Here is a 16,655-nt window from a genome sequence, read left to right on the forward strand (position 1 = left end):
TCTATTTGCTTTAATATAGGGTTATCTATTAGTATGTATTTTTTTTCTTTCTCTTCTCTCTTTTAATGCATGTGGTCTATGTATAGATAGCTAATCCAACTGAAAGTGCATTATTATAGTGAAAGTGCATTATTATAACCTACTGAAAATGCATTATTTTTTTTTTACTTTATTCTTTTTACATGTACTACTGTTACATTTTTAATTTGAATTGTTTAAATAGTAATTAACCAAAGAGATGTAGTTTATGGCAGTGTTTGTTAGGGAATGTTTAGTTTAGGCTTTGTTGTAGTGAAGTTAGGTTTTATAGGTCTTAATTGTGATACATGTGTGAAATTTTACATTGTGGTGTTTTTATATCTGTTGTTTCTTTTAAACCCTTTGTCATTTTATATTATACAGGACCTATTCATCTCCTGGTCCGGGGTTAGAGTGGGTATGCACTGGTTGAGGACGGGATATAAGGATTGCTTCCAGATTATGTATGGATTTGAATTTACTGTTTTTTTGTTTTTTCCATGCTCTCTCTCCAAAACTTTCATCTTACAGTGAATCTTTGAAATGTGGGAAGTAGATTCATGGAACATTAAAGGGCACCAGAACTTGAAGAAGAGGAAACTGGTGTTACATGTATTGTTGCAGGCTAATGCGTGGTTTATCCTACTCCAAGAAATGCATTTAATGAATGATCAATGGGGTGATGTTTTAAAAAAAGAAATGGATTAGAGAAGTAGTAGTATCTGAAGGTAAGTCAAATAGTGCTAGGGTAGCCATAATTATTAAAGATCAATACAAGGAAAATATATTAGATTCTAATACAGATAAAAATGGACGGTGGTGCTGTTATTTTTTCGTCTACCTTATTTGATAAACCTATTTTACTTTTAAATATATATGCTCCCTGTAATGACCAACAACTATTTATAGCATCACTATATTCAATTTTAACACAATTTGATAGATATTATGTAATTGTTGGAGGTGATTGGAATACCTACCAGAATCCGAAGTTGGATAGATCTTGTCCACAAAGAGCATTTAACAAGCATGCTCTATTAGCACTGAATGATCTTAAAGAAGACTTTCAATTATATGATCCATTTCATTATCTGAATAACGATAATAGTACAAGCAATTTTACCTTTTATTCCCCATGTCATAAAATGTGGTCCAGAATTGATTTCTTCCTGATTTCAAGAGTATTGATCAATCTAGAACCTACAGTTATGGTACATGCCCGTTATATATCAGACCATTCTAAAATTTTGTTGAGTTTTACTAAGGGGGTAAAAGATACTTTGATACAAATAGGTTATAATTGGTCTCTTAATCCAAATCTATTGAATAAGGAGGATATAATACTGGAAATTACAAAGTACCTGAAAGACTTATTGATTGGTTTATGGAAACAACAATTTGCCCCAGATATTGAATGGGCAACAGTTAAAGCTCAAATAAGAGGGACACTTTTGCAAAAAGCATCTTATTATAAAATGATATTAAACAAAGATATTCAAACTTTAGAAATAAAAATTAAATTACTTGATTAAGAACTGATTAGAGATTTTAATGAGCAAACAGAGAAGGAACTGATTAAATGTCAAAAGGATCTCTTTTTACTTCAGAATAGTAGATTAACATTTCAAGAGTACAAGACGTTAGTGAGGTATGCCAGTCATGTTCAAACACCATCGAGAGCGTTAGCTAGGATCATTAATCAAACAAAACCAATCGTGCAGATTTCGGAAATACAATTTAATAATAAAATATATTCTAAAACTGAGGAGGTTCTTAATATCTTTGAGAAAATATACACTAATATTTATGCTGGACAAAAGGATATGACCCCTAACAGGAATTATGAACAATTTCTACAGTCAATTAAGTTTCCAAACAATAGGAGAGGACATTCAAAATGACTTTTTTTAGTGAACCAGTTTGTCTTCATATTTCAGTTTGTCTGACTTGGTTAAACCGATATCTGAAGAAGAAATAGTATATGTAATTCAGCATATGAAATTACATAAATCACCAGGTCCTGATGGCTTGACAGTGGAAGTTTATAAAAAAATTTGCAGATATTTTCGGTAAGATACTTTCAGTTGTGTTTAACTACATAATTAGGAATAAAATTAATGATCCACACCTTAACGCCTCAAAAACTATTTTTATACATAAAGCCAATTCAGATCCTCAAAATCCGGATAATTATAGACCAATATCATTAATAAATGTAGACATGAAAATTCTAACCTCTATTATAGCATCTAGACTGAAGAGAATCATGACTCATATCATTTCTAAAGAACAGACTGGCTTTATGGCAGGTAGACAGACCAGTGATATAACACTCACACTACATACTATGTTAGAGCATGCTAAGCAAAATAATTTAAATATTTATGCCCTTATAATTGATGCCCAGAAAGCCTTTGATAGGGTTGATACAAATATCTTGTTTGATCTTTTACCATATTTTAATATATCACATGAGTTTGTCCAAATGTTACAAATATTATATAGTAATCCCTATACTACATTGTATATTAATAAAAACTTCTCTAAAAGAATACAGTTTAAGACTGGAACACGCCAGGGTTGCCCTTTGTTCCCTTTATTATTTAATATCTCTCTTGAACCATTGTTTTTATATATTAAACAAAATGTTTATCATAACGTCCCAATAATTTATGGAACTAAAATATTAATGGCAGCTTTTGCTGACGATCTTAGCATTTATTGTGCATCTCCATTATCAGATACTGAAAAATTATTGAGGGCTGTTAATGAGTTCTCAAAAGTGTCTAATTATAAAATTAACTTGAAAAAAAACAATATCTTCCCTTTAAAGACACCTAAACCCTTTTCGTTATTGCCCTTAGTGGGACAGGTATCATTTAAAGAAAATATTAAATATCTAGGTATTGAGTTCTCTACTGATAATAAAGACTTTTATAATAATAATATTAAAGCAATCTGGGAACAAATAATTTCTGATTTTGGGAGATGGAAAAATTTACGACTGCCAATATTAGCAAAAGTTTCAATTATCAAAATGAACATATTACCACGATTACTGTATATTTTTATGTCAGCCAATTTATTACTTTCTAAGTCATTTTTTAAACTGATTCATAAAGAATTAGCTAAATTCATTTGGGAACCAAAGAAAACCAGGATATCTTATGATAAATTAATGACCCCAAAAAATAGAGGAGGACTGGAATTACCTAATTTTGAAATGTATTATTTAATTGTAAATTCTAATAGAATTTTAAGAATTGCCAATTATGATATAAATAATACTAAGTGGACACCACCTTGGGTAGTTCTGAATTATAAATATAATCTAAAGTTAAATATCAATCCTAAAGCAATACTTTTTTTAGGTAAGGATACATTGAAATTCTATGGGATTATTGAACACATCAAAACCAACATACTCTCTTTACATCATTTATTTCATTTATTAGATTTGGTTCAACATATGATGGTTTTTCAACCCTTTCATAAGAATCCTAATTTAAAATTGAATAATCAACTAATTGATCTCAACAAGTTTCCGTTGATAGTTAATCTAACTTTGATTGATATATATAAACATCTTGACAGTTCGGCCAACCAAATAAGACAAGAACTTAACTTACCTAAAAATTATCTGGTTATTCTGAGGCAAATTAGAGAACTCACTATGAGCTATTTTAAAAGTTTTAAACCAGAAGAAGAGGCTATTAATAGATGCTCTTTGTTGTGGCAAGCTCTCCAACAGGATCTTAAATATATCACGACAGCAAATCAATTAATTAAAGAATTTCAATTTCATGATAAAATTTTGTTATCAAACTACTGGGAAGAGAAAATCTTACTGACTAGATAGAAGTAATATGTTAAATGCAATTAACTTGACCATCAAATCTACTTCTCTTCAAAAATTAATAAATACCCAGTTGATGATTTGGAACAATGCATATTATACATGTCTTACCCTGCATAAATTTAATCCCAAAAATTCACCAACTTGTCCATACTGTAAGAATCAACCAGCTGATCTTCTTCATATGTTCTGGAGTTGTAAATGTATTTTCAAACTTTGGAATTCCCTTAAGATCCAACTTCAAAAGGTGGGTTACCAGAGTACAACGTTATCATGGAAATTTATGATTCTGCATATTCCCCTGAGAGAGATCCCTAAATCACAAATTATTATATATATTAATATTTTTCTATTAATGAAGCTTTATATAGCTTCAAATTGGTTAGACCCATCTAAAACTTCATGGCAGAACTTTAGAGTTCTAGCGACAAAACATATATTGGCTCATAAATTACTATTAAACCCACAAAATTAAAATGTTAATAATCCAAAAATTTGGGAACAGATTTTTAATATTATACTAGCATAATATTTTCAACTTGGAAATATTAATAATTATTTATGTGTGTGGAGAGAATTTAGTAATCAACTGTCTATTACTTGCATTTATTCTTATGCTTTTTTATATTTAACTGTATTACATGGAAGCATTATTGTAAATATTTTATATAGAGTGTGGTTATTAGTGATATTAGTTAATGCTTGATTTGTGAATATATGTTATTTTTGCTCTTATTTGTGTTTGAAAATAATATAACAATAAAGATTTATTATGGAAAAAAAAAAAGAAACAAAGACTTCTTTAGTTATGGGGTGTTTAAAAATATTATCACCCTCATAAAGGTCATTACAGCAGGAACAATTATAGCATTTTCTTGTTCCTACTGTATGCTCAACTTCTTCAGATTTTATTCTAAAATCCTTATAACCGAGCTTTTGTTTTAATGTTTCTGAGTTTCTGTAGGCGTAACTTGGTTTATCCCCTACAATGGCCCTTATTTCTGGCATAGCCAATAGTATAGGCCAATTTTTCTCTATTATTTTATGTACATTGTTTGTATTTAAATTATACATAGTGAGGTACCTAACTAATTTGTCATCCTTACATACATCTCTTTGATTCTTCTCCATTCCACCTCCCCTTAGGATAGGTTTATATTTATCATTCCTTTCTTTTAACACTTCATCATAGGCCATATTTAAAATACGTTCTGAATAACCACTTCTTTGAAACTCTTGTAGCATAGCTGTGGCTTGTTCTATAAAATTAACATCAAGTGTATTTAATTTACTCATTCTTATTAATAGAGTATGAATGGATCATTAGACTACAGGCGGACATGAGTCCTGGCTTGAATAATGCGGTTAGTTTAAAACCAGTGTTAATGAAAAGACGAAGAGAAAAACTATAAGTTAGATTTTTTATATGATAGATGAGACTGAGAGAATGTATATGTTTGTATGTATATATATGTATTTGCGTCCACATATATATGTATATATGTATGCATGTTTGTGTGTATGAGGGAGAGTGTGTGTGTATAAATGAGAGTGTGTATGTATATGTATATATGTGCTTGTATTTAAGTGTGTATATTTTACATGCATAATTCTATGTATACAAATGTTTAGAAGAGAATACAAGTATGTAAATATTTATTTTAAATATTTTTGGAAAATAATGTATTTATTAGATGAGTTCCTTTAAGTTTTGATTGTCAATTAGCGTGATAGGTTGGCTGAAGCATGTGGTTTGTTTTTATCTCCTATTTAAATTTTGAATGCATTTAATTGATTTGTACTGATGAAGGGTGTAGACCCGAAAGCTTTGCAATAAAGTGTTTGGTGTGTTTTAGAATTGTTGTTTGGATATTTTGAGCAGTGACACCATTGCTTTTTAGTGTTTTTGGCTACTGACAGACATCCTAAGGACATCCTGGTAAAGTACCACTGCTAGCACATAATGCTCCCGTGGACTGCAGCACAGATATTGGCCAATATATGTGGACCTTCTGAAACACTCCTTACACTCCAGAGGTATACACAGAACCCCTTAGTGCTAAACATGTGTACCATGCATGACAATATGGATGTTAACAGCCATATTGAGGGGTATAACACATAATGACTGGTATACATATGCCACCATAGGTAGGCATTCACACACCCCTGTTTGGCCTGACACATAATACTGCTGGTAAAGGGATGCCATGGCCACATACTACTCATTAGATAGTGACATACATCTGTACAGCATCCCACTGCTCTGTCTGACATACATGACTGTTAAGGGAGACCTGGCAGCAGTACATCCAGCAAGTATCTCCACATGACATCTCACTGAATAAATACACTAAGCTGCTAGACATGTAACAATGCACTGTGCAGGCTACAGGCAGACTGGCTCATCACTGGCTAACATATCCTATGGGGAAATGCACATGTACCTGCATATATAGCAGGCTCTGCAGGCATGCCACACTACAGGGTAAGATACACCTGTGTGAAGGTGCATAACCACATCCAATGTGAGCACAGCCACATATGGTAAGCTAGCATAAAAGTACAGTATATGGACTATCTGTTCAACAACTTCATCATATGTGCCACTCACAGACTAACCGTACATATACTGGGCTGCTACATGGTGTGATCTGCTGTCTGTCTGTGGTATGGGACATGTGTGTGTATGGCCCTACAAACATGTTAACTAATATGGTAACATACAGTGGAGTAGCATGTAACATTCAATAGGATGGGACCTATAACAATGACATCTACCATAGTCTGTACACAGGCTAAAGAACATGTTCACAATACACACACTGTCAACAGTCACCATAGTTACACAGACTTCAGTGCCATACAAATGACCACAGAATGTCTTGCAAATGTCGTCAAATATTACCCGTACTGTACATAACATGTGTAGCAGTCTGATATCCCCCTGGCTTACTATCAGATATTATGACACTTATGATGGTGTACAGCACACATGCACATCATAATGCATGACATATGTACAAAGGTTGACAGAGTTGTGGTTGGAAGCACATACACAGGGCCAATATTTACATGTCGCTGTGTTAACCTCATGCATGTACAGTCGTATCAGGGTTTCTTGCAACATGTGTCCTATGAGGGATATGAAGTCAGTAACTGTCAGGGCTTTCACCATCTACAGACTGCAATCCTCACACTACCTTCTGCAGTTCACAGATATGTGCTGGTAACACATGACACCAAGGGCACAATACACTGCCCAGTCTGCAGATGACCCTGCAGATGTGGATTCCTCATAAACACAGTACTGACATGGCAGGTATTACAACATGTAGGACTGCCATATCTGCACACACACTGTTAAACCATTACTCCACATGCAGTATAGCAGCACTTATAGTCTATAGTCAGGCCAGGCACATCCCACTCCTGTGTGTTGCCCTGTTTCCACAGTGTAAGTTATTAGAGTTAAATCCCCAATCCATCTGAGCCACATTTGCCAAACAACAGATCTAGTTCCTGCCCACAGTGGATGTAAAAGGCTAACACCAAAATGATGTTCCTAGATATTGGAGTGTGTTACCATGCAATTGGCTATGGGAATGTTATCACAGTTGTTCCACATGCACTCAGCTAGAGGAGGACTGCAATTAGTGCAGAGGCCATCAGCCGATCATGACCATAACTTACAAAACACAAGCTGCTGCCTAGCAAAGCAGGTGTACATCCCACATCTACCAGAGAGGGTGTGGGTGGGACAGACAGAGACAAAGTATGTCAGGGAACGTGTGGGTGAGTAAAATGTAAGCATGCTTGTGACAAAGTATGTCAGGGAAGGTGTGAGTGAGTACACACCTACCTGTACAGGGTTTCAAACACCTGACTGCTATGCACAGCTATCACATGTGTATGCAGTTATTGTATGCGCCACATACCGTACATGGTGGTGAGCTGTCCAGACGTATATGCGCTGGTGAGTGACATCTGCAACACTGTTGTGATACATTAGGTGTCGCACATGAGCCTGTCCATATGAACAGGTGTCAGCGTCAACACAGCTTCACTCTGTAAGGGACTCATACACATTGCCACACATGGCAGGGTAACGGATACACTTCCTAACCAGTTATCTTGCCACAATACACTAATGCATAGGTATGAATTGGTCCACAGGGGTTATCTTAGTGTTCTATGGTCAAAGGGTATGTGATGGTGTCTGACATTAGACAGCATGCTTCAGTATGCCACTGAAGGTGATACTGGGTGGGAATTTGGTTGGAAGCATCATGCACCACACACGCAAACACAGGGTGCTAGTACTGGCATGCATGTGTGCATTTCTTCATGCATGTGTAGTGGTTGACAGTGCCAGATAGCTGTACAAGGCTAGGTGAGGGGTATACCTTGGCATCAGGCCACATAAGAATGGTCTGCATTATGACTAAGGGGTGTAGTGTCCAGACTGGACCACACAGGTGGGTATAGTATTCACCATCCAGTCTCCTGGGTTACTATTGTGCATGGCCAGTGCTGTGCAATACTTGGCATGTATGTGTTCTATATGCCATGACATGGATGGTGTTTGGGATGTGCACACATCTCACATTCACGTACAGTTGCATTTGGAAGTGTACCTGGTTTGTCTGGCCCATGTTGGGCACACAGAATGTCATCATCAGATGTGACAGTCCCGCCCTCATGTGGCAGGGCCAGTTAATGAACAACTGGTTGACCCTGCACCTACATTGGTAGCATGCTGCAGGTATTCCCTGGTGTCAGCGGTATCTGTCCATACAGGGCATGTGTGTAAGGCATGGTATGTCCTTTGTGGATCACATTTGATGGAACCACAGTTGTTGCAGGCATCCAGTGGGAAACATACTGAAGGCGCACTATCTGCAATTAGGTGCCTGTCGTACTGATGGACAGGGTGCCATGACCTCTGTAGGCCAATGCATTCACACCATTGTTACTATCAATCGCCAATATGTAGTGTACTATACACATCTTGGCTGTTGCCCCGCCATGTGTGTGTGTGTATGAGATATGGGTTGAGATTGTGCTCTGGGTAATACTGGGGTTGCTAACTGTGATTGCCTGGCATTGTTGTCACATGTATGGGTATGGATATGCACCCAAGCCTATTGGCTATTTCACAGCTGCTTTTCCTGTACAGTGGACATTGTGATATGTACTAGGGCCACCATATAAGAAAATTGCAAAACCCACTTCACATTGGGCCCAGATGTCATGCACACACACCCTCCTCCACAGAGGTTACGAGGTAGAAACACACATGCACACACACAATCACACACCTGTCATGTCTGGGAGTAGACCCCTACCTAATTAGTTTATTACACTGCAGCACTATGCAGTTATAGTACATGCCATGGTGATTACGGCAGCACTTCTTCCCCAAAGGTGTATATCACATTGGCTGACATCAGCAGGATTGCCAAAGTAGGACATTTGACTTTTAATGAGTGTGACTAGCCTAAAATGCATTTCTCCCTATACAGACAGTGGAACTCACACCAAACATCCAGAAATGCCATGTGTGGGTATAGAACACTACCAGGGTTCTGAATCACACTACAGCAGTACACAGTTATGGCATGCACTACAGAGATTATTGGGCTACTACGTTCCCAGAGGTGTATTTCAGGGTGGATGACATAAGCAGCCTTATCAAGGTAGAGCATTTAAATTGTAGGGGGTGTGCCTATCCTAAAAAGCATTACTTTCTTCACAGACACTCACATTTGCCAAGGCTGGTGTTAGAACTCCTACTTAAGTAGTTTATCACGTTACAGCAGTACACATTTACAGAACGCGCCATGGACATTATTGGCTTATCATTTCCCCAAAGGTGTATTTCACAGTTGATGACATTGGCACACTTGTCAAAGTGGACCATTGGAGGTTGTAGTGTTTGTGAATGGAGTCAAAAGAATTGCTCCCTACACTAACAAAGGAACACACACACAAACATCCACACTTGCCATGTCAGGGAAGAGAATTCCTACCTAACTAGTTTATCACACTACAGTAGTACGCAGTTGCAGGATACACTATGGAGATTACTGGGCTACAGCTTCCTAGAGGTGTATTACTAGGGGGATGACATCAGCTGCCTTGCAAAGGTGGAGTATTTGGATTGTGGGGAGTGTGGCTAGCCTAAAAAGCATTGCTCTATACACAGAGAAACACACAAACACACACACTCACCATGTCTGGGGATAGAACTCCTACCTAACTAGTTTGCCATATTACAGCAGTATGCAGTTACAGGACATGCTACGGAGATTACTAGGCTGCAGTTTTTCAGAGGTGTATTACTAGGTGGATGACATGAGCTGCCTTGCAAAGGTTGAGCATTTGGATTGTGGGGAGTGTGGCTAGCCTAAAAAGCATTGCTCTCTACAGAGACACACAAGTGCCATGTCTGGGGATAGAACTCCTATCTAACTAGTTCATCACACTACATTGGTATGCAGTTATAGGACACACTATGGAGATTCCTATGCTATAGCTTACCAGAGGTGTATTACTAGGTGGATGACATCAGTTGCCTTGGAAAGGCTGTGAATTTGGATTGTGGGGAGTGTGGCTAGCCTAAAAAGCATAGCTCTATACACAGACAGACACACACTCGCACACAGTTGCCATGCCTGGGAATAGAATTCCTACCTAACTAGTTCATCACACTACAGCGATACGTAGGTATAGGATGCACTATGGAGATTACTGGGCTACAGCTTCCCAGAGGTGTATTACTAAGTGGATGACATCAGCTGCCTTGCAAAGAATAAGCTTTTGGATTGTGGGGAGTGTGGCTAGCCTAAGAAGCATTGTTTCATACAAAGACAGACACACACAGTTGCCATGTCTGGGAATAGAACTCCTATCTAATTAGTTTATTACACTACATTGGTATGCAGTTACAGGATGCACTACGGAGTTTATTGGATAACAGCTTCCCAGAGGTGTATTACTAGGTGGATGACATCAGCTGCCTTGCAAAGGATGAGCATTTGGATTGTGGGGAGTGTGGCTAGCCTAAAAAACATTGCTCTCTACACAGACACACACACACATTTGCCATGTCTGAGGATAGAATTCCTACCTAAATAATTTATCACACTAGAGCAGTACACGCTATGAAGATCACTGGGCTATAGTTTTCCAGAGGTGTATTACTAGGTGGCTGACATCAGCTGCCTTGAAAAGATTGTGCATTGGGATTGTGGGGAGTTTGGCTAGCCTAAAAAGCATTCGCTATACACAGAAAGACACACGCACAGTTGCCATGTCTGGGAATAGAACTCCTTCCTAACTAGTTTATTATACTACAGCAGTATGCAGTTACAGTATGCTCTACAGAGATTACTGAACTACAGCTCCCCAGAGGTGTATTACTAGGTGGATGACATCAGCTGCCTTGCAAAGGATGAGCATTTGGATTGTGAGGAGTGTGACTCGCCTAAAAAGCATTGCTCTATACACAGACAGACAGACCGTTGCCACATCTAGGGATAGATCTCCTACCTCACTAGTCTATTAGACTACAGTGGTACACAGATACAGGACACGGTATGGAAATTAGTGGGCTACAGTTTCCCAGAGGTGTATTTCTAGGTGGATGACATCAGCAGCCTTGCCTAAGTTGTGCATTTAAATTGTTGGGATTGTGACTACCCTTAAAAGCATTTCTCTCTTCACAGTCAGACAGACACGCACACGAACACACACACAGTTGTCTGGTTGGGGAATCAAAGTCCTACCTAACTAGCTTATGACACTACAGCAGTGCACAGTTATGGGACGCGACACAGAGACTACTAAGTTGCAACTATCTCATATGTGTATTTCACATTGGATGACCACAGCATGCTTGTCATAGTAGGGCTATGGTGAGGGCATTGTGGGTGCATGGGCCATTACCCTTTCATGTAGGGGTTGACACCCCACATGCGGACACACACAGGGTAATATTTCACAGGTACGTGTATACAGCTGCTAGATGACTACTTCCTTGTGCAGTCATTTTACACAGCTGGCATGTGCACCACATGGTCTGTAATACTGACAGATACTGGTGGCTAGTATCTGCAGTGAGTGACATCTGCACCTCATGTATTTTGGGCCATTTGGCTGTGTGCCAGGTAGGACAGGCCTGGATGGCTCCTTGTCACAGTCATCCACTTCCACACATCTATGTCATCTACCTTTGGCTTATTATAGTGTGTTGTCCTTACATATATGTCTGTATTCCTATCCACTGTGTGTGCAAGGCATGAGTGGTGCATACTGATGGGTGGCTGTGCTAACAATTGCAACTGCCAGATATGTCTGGTCCACTGGTGTTTGTAGACATGGCCATCATGTGTTTAAGTGTGTGAGCATGCCCAGTATGACCTTTCAGTATGCTGTTGCCTTACATTGCCTTCATTTCTCTAAGAGTAAGAGCAGGCCCAGTATGGGTGTCTGTATTGCATGTGTGGGTCAGGTCCGGGTAGTTTGTACTGCAGTGCTTACCTTTGTGCTGTACACCAACAGGTAGCATGCTGTCTCTGCAGGGTATCCATTGATCATTTGGCATTGACCATTACTACATTTCTGCATAGCGGGGGGGGGGGGCACACCTGACTGTTTCTATAGCTTAACACAGGATTAGGTGGGGCAAACCTGACTGTTACTATATTTCTATGTAGGTTGGGGGAATGGCATAACTGACTAGTTCTACATTTCTACACAGGATGGGGGACATACCTGACTGTTACTATATGTCTACATAGGATGGGGGGCACACCTGACACTTGTACACATTTGCTGGGACTGTACTGGTATGTTGGATACTCCATTTCAGTCTGTAGTCTTAAGTATCATGCTGGCTAGAGGCATCCCAGTGTACTACAGATTGTGTATTTGGTTGCCCTACATATTATTGTCTGACTTCCTACCCTTTAGAACTAACATCCCACTGCCTGCCCTGCTGTGGTCTGTCTGTAAAGGGCTGGGGGGAGGTTAACCATAGCCATCATTCTGGGGCCATGGCACAGGCTCTGTTTGGGTTTGTTTACACCTGCCTTGCTGCCTGACACTGTTGTTGGATATGTGAACCATCCTGACTGGCATGTGTAGGTCATATGGACACACATGTCGCTCAGCACATTTCCTGCAGTGGGTTTTGTCACCCTGTGTAGTAATGGCTACTATGGTGACTCCAGTATGTGTTACAGATGTCATGGTGCCACTATGGGTGTCTACTGTCTGCTGCCATGACATCCAGCCACCCATTTCCCTTGCATGCTCACATCCATACCATAGCTACAGGTAACAACACATTCTACTCCATATGACAATTGATAGGTTGATTGACTTACCTTGTGGGTGTGCCAGGCTTGAGGATGGTGCTGGTGGGCTGCCTATGTCAGATGCACATAGTACACTCCCTATACATGGTTGAGCACAGGTAGTGTCATGTTTGGCATCCCTTATTCTGCATGTGCGAGTCAGAGAGAGGTATCATTCCCATTGCCTTCCTGTTAAGCCTGTGTGTGCACTGCACAAACAGAGTGCTCAAATGTGCACACTGCTGCTATTTCCTGGTTTAACCTATTTTTTTCTTCCTGTACGACTCAGTGTGTGCCATGCCCACCCACTTAGGCTTTGTAAAGACTGCTAGGCAGGTTTAGACCCCCCCCCCAGGTTAGCTGTGCTTAGCTAGGAGCAACCCAGAGCCACAGGGCTCCTATCCACTTACAGTATGCCTGATACCCTCCCATGATATCACCTACCTCCTAGGCTTGCACCAAGCTATTCATACTCTTACACTTTTGGGACCTGCCTCACATCCTGGGGAAAACTGGGATTCACTATCCTTCCCCTCATTTGCATAGGATTGCCTGCTAATGCATAGTAACGTGTCTCACACTGAGCCTCCCCCCTTAGCAACCACTGCTCACTGGCCATGTTGTCTTATGCATGCCATTGACATGCACGGCAGAATACTGATTTCAGTTAGAGTGCTTAATTTAGGTTAATTTTGTTATTTCCCCCCAATCCTGTTTGCGCACCACTGCCCTAAGCTTAAACAGCCAGGATCAGCTAATAGGAATTAAAACTTGATTTTTTTAAATTTTTGTACTGTTTGCAATACTAATGGCCTTATACTTGGCCATTGGCATGCTTACTACATGATATGCAGCATTTATTTGGGTCTGTCATAGCTCCATTTTGGATTTTGCAGACATGTACTCAGTTACTAACTGAATATATTTCTGCTGATTGCACTAGTCCTGCACGGGTGGTCAAAAGCTTCCTGAATCACAAATTCACCTAATTTTCATGGATTTCTCCTGGAAATGGGGTGATTTGCATACAAGGGCTTTGTCCGTGCAAGATTAGTGCAGCAACGCTTGTGTATGCCCCTGCTGGCTGTTCCTGGATTGAATGGTGGTCATATTGCCTGCTTGAGCTGCTGCACCAATCTTGCATGCCATGCAAGCTTTTGAGAATCCGGGGGCAACTCTTTTAAAGCACAAACAAGAATAACAAAAAGATACTTTACTCTATATCTGCACAACTCCTGAAGGAGAAAAGACCTGCCCTTTCTTTCTCTTATTCTTTCCAAACATTATATGCTCAGTTATTGGTCCAACATTTCCTCCTTGTCCTCTAATTCTCCCTCTTTATTTTTCTACCTATCCTAAAACATTCTCCCCCGGATTCTAAAAAGCTTGCATGGAGTGCAAGATCGGTGCAGAAGCTCAAGCAGGCAATTTGTCTGCCGTGTGATCCAGGAACAGCCTGTAGGGGTGTGCACGAGGGCTCCTGCACTAATCTTGCACAGACTAAGCCCTGGTATGCAAATCACCCCATTTGCAGGTGAAATTCATGCAAATGAGGTGATTTTGCAATCCAGGTAGCTTGCGACAGTCCATGCAAGACTAGTGCAATCTGTAGAAATATACTCGGTTAGTAACCGAGTACGTTACTGCAAAATCCAAAATTGAGCTATGACACATCCAAAGTCTGCATATCATGTAGTAAGCATGTCAATGGCCAAGTATAAGGCCATTGGCATTGCAAACAGTTTAAAAAATAAAAAAATCTACTTTTATTTTTTTAGCCAATCTTGGACATTTAAGCATATGGCAGAAGGGTGCAAAAGGGATCGGGGGGGGGGTAATAAAATAAACTTAAAATAAGCATTCTAACTAAAATCAGTATTATGCCATGCAAGTCAATGGCAGGCAGAAGACAATCTGGTCAGTAAGTAGTGGTGGCTAAGGGAGGAGGTTCAGTGTGAGACATGTAACTATGCATTAGCAGACAATCCTATGCAAATGAGGGGAAGGATAGTGAATCCCAGTTTTCCCCAGCATATGAGTCAGGTCCCAACAGTGTAAGAGTAGGAATAGCCTCGTGCAAGCCTAGGAGTTAGGTAACATCATGGGGGGGGGGGTGTCAGGCATACTGTAAGTGGATTGGAGCCCTGTGGCTTGGGTTTGCTCCTAGCTTAGCATAGCTAAGCTAGGGGATGTGTCTAAACCTGCTTAGCACTCTGCATAAAGCCTAAGCAGGTGTGGGCAACACACACCAGGATTTACAGGACGAAATAAGAGGTTAAACCTGAAAAAAGCAGCAGTGTGCACATCTGAGCACTCCATTTGTGCGGCGTGACCCCGGCCTTAAGCAGGAAGGCAATGGGAAGGGAAAACAGCAGTAGGAAGGTAATCAAGGAGAACTAGCTTAGCTGAAAGGAGAAATGTATCAGAATCAGCCAATTACACAGGCAGCAGACCAGCCCAGCCCAGAACACTACTATAAACTAAGCAAACACCTTCCCCTCTGATTTTTCCCACACTCTACACTACCGGTGTAAACAAGCAGGGAACTTTTAGCACTCACAACAGAAAATGTTAGGGACTGCAATAGCTATCATACAACTTGTGGAAGAGGCAGAGGGTGGTGAGTATGTGAGAAGGAGAAGAGTGTACAGACCCAGGGTAACCTACCAAAGGTTACATGAGCTGGAGATAGTGGAGTGCTATAGGGTGGAAAGGGACTTCCTACAGCAAATTGTTGAGCTGTGCAGGTATGTGTAGGCCTAAGAATACTAGCTACAGGTATCTTCCAAATGTCAACTGGGGATATGATGGGGATTTCACAGGCATCAGCATCCAGGGTACTCCACCAGTTCCTGGATGCCATGTCAGCACATGTCGGTGAGCACATATATTTCCCCCAACACCCATAAGGCGTTGGCCAGCAATATGCATCTCTTCCACCAAATAGCAGAATACCCTAAGGTAGGGTGAGCAGTAGACTGCACGCACATGTGCATCAAAGCACCACCTGGTGAGCATGGTAGGGTCTACTTCAACCACAAGGGCTTCCCCTCCATCAACTGCCAGGTCATGTGCGATGCCCAGGCCATAATAATGAACGTGTGTGCTGGCTGCCCTGGAAGCTATCACAATTCCCACATCTGGCATCAGATGCAGCTGTACCAGAGATTTGCCAGTGTGTGACATCCCACACGGTCACCTAGTTGGGGATGCTGGATACGCACTGGATTCGTGGCTAATGACACCAATCAGAAATGCACACACACCTGAACAAGAACGCCATAATGAGGCACATGCACAAACAAGAATCATAATAGAGTGTGTGTTTGGGATGCTCAAGTCATGGTTTCAGTGCCTGGACACATCCAGTGGAACCTTGCAGTGCTAACCAGCTACATGTACCAAAATTGTCCTTGTAT

This window comes from Protopterus annectens, chromosome 4.part1 (genome assembly GCF_019279795.1).
Source record: "Protopterus annectens isolate FY-2018-M chromosome 4.part1, PAN1.0, whole genome shotgun sequence".
Taxonomy (NCBI): domain Eukaryota; kingdom Metazoa; phylum Chordata; order Ceratodontiformes; family Protopteridae; genus Protopterus; species Protopterus annectens.